The sequence below is a fragment of the Anneissia japonica genome, unplaced genomic scaffold (genome assembly GCF_011630105.1).
Source record: "Anneissia japonica isolate Jap-2015-1 unplaced genomic scaffold, ASM1163010v1 scaffold255941_len501_cov112_single, whole genome shotgun sequence".
Taxonomy (NCBI): Eukaryota; Metazoa; Echinodermata; class Crinoidea; order Comatulida; family Comatulidae; genus Anneissia; species Anneissia japonica.
In genome coordinates this window covers 1-501 of record NW_022743224.1, presented here as the reverse complement: position 1 = coordinate 501, position 501 = coordinate 1, and the positions used below count along the sequence as shown (strand labels likewise).

The 501-nt window shown below is 45.5% G+C and overlaps 1 non-coding gene across 1 annotated transcript; it reads left to right on the top strand.

Annotated features, from left to right (window-relative positions):
* The first annotated feature begins 174 nt into the window (after nt 1-174).
* Nucleotides 175-293, top strand: LOC117119397. Its single transcript, XR_004447180.1, has one exon. It is a non-coding gene; the product is annotated as a 5S ribosomal RNA (ribosomal RNA).
* The last annotated feature ends 208 nt before the right edge of the window (nt 294-501 follow it).

The window sequence follows — 501 nt, the reverse complement described above, 5'->3', positions numbered from 1 at the left end:
CAACACCGGTGTTTGTAAAAAATGTACTCGCGCAGCAGAGTGGTCAGAGGAGTTAGAGGAAATCCTTACCAGACAAGCGCGCGTTAATATGAAACGTCATCAATCACAGAGCTTCAGGATTGGATAATTATGCTATATGCCGAGATTAACTATGAGTGGAATTACCACTCAAATGTATACGGCCATACTACGTTGAAAACACCGGTTCTCGTCCGATCATCGAATTTAAGCAACGTCGGGCCCTGTTAGTACTTGGATGGGTGACCGCCTGGGAATACCGGGTGCTGTAGACTTTTTACATTTTCCCCCAAATTCTAAAGTAGGGATGCGTGGGAGTCCACACGACCTCGGGCCCACATAGTTGGGGCTGAGGTGCAAACATTTTGAGAATATGGACCTCTAAGTGCCCGGGAATTGCACTCTCATACCTTAAAATTCATACAGGTACTTTATGTTCATATCAACAATACGCAATTAATTCGCTGGTGTTAGGCCGGTTCG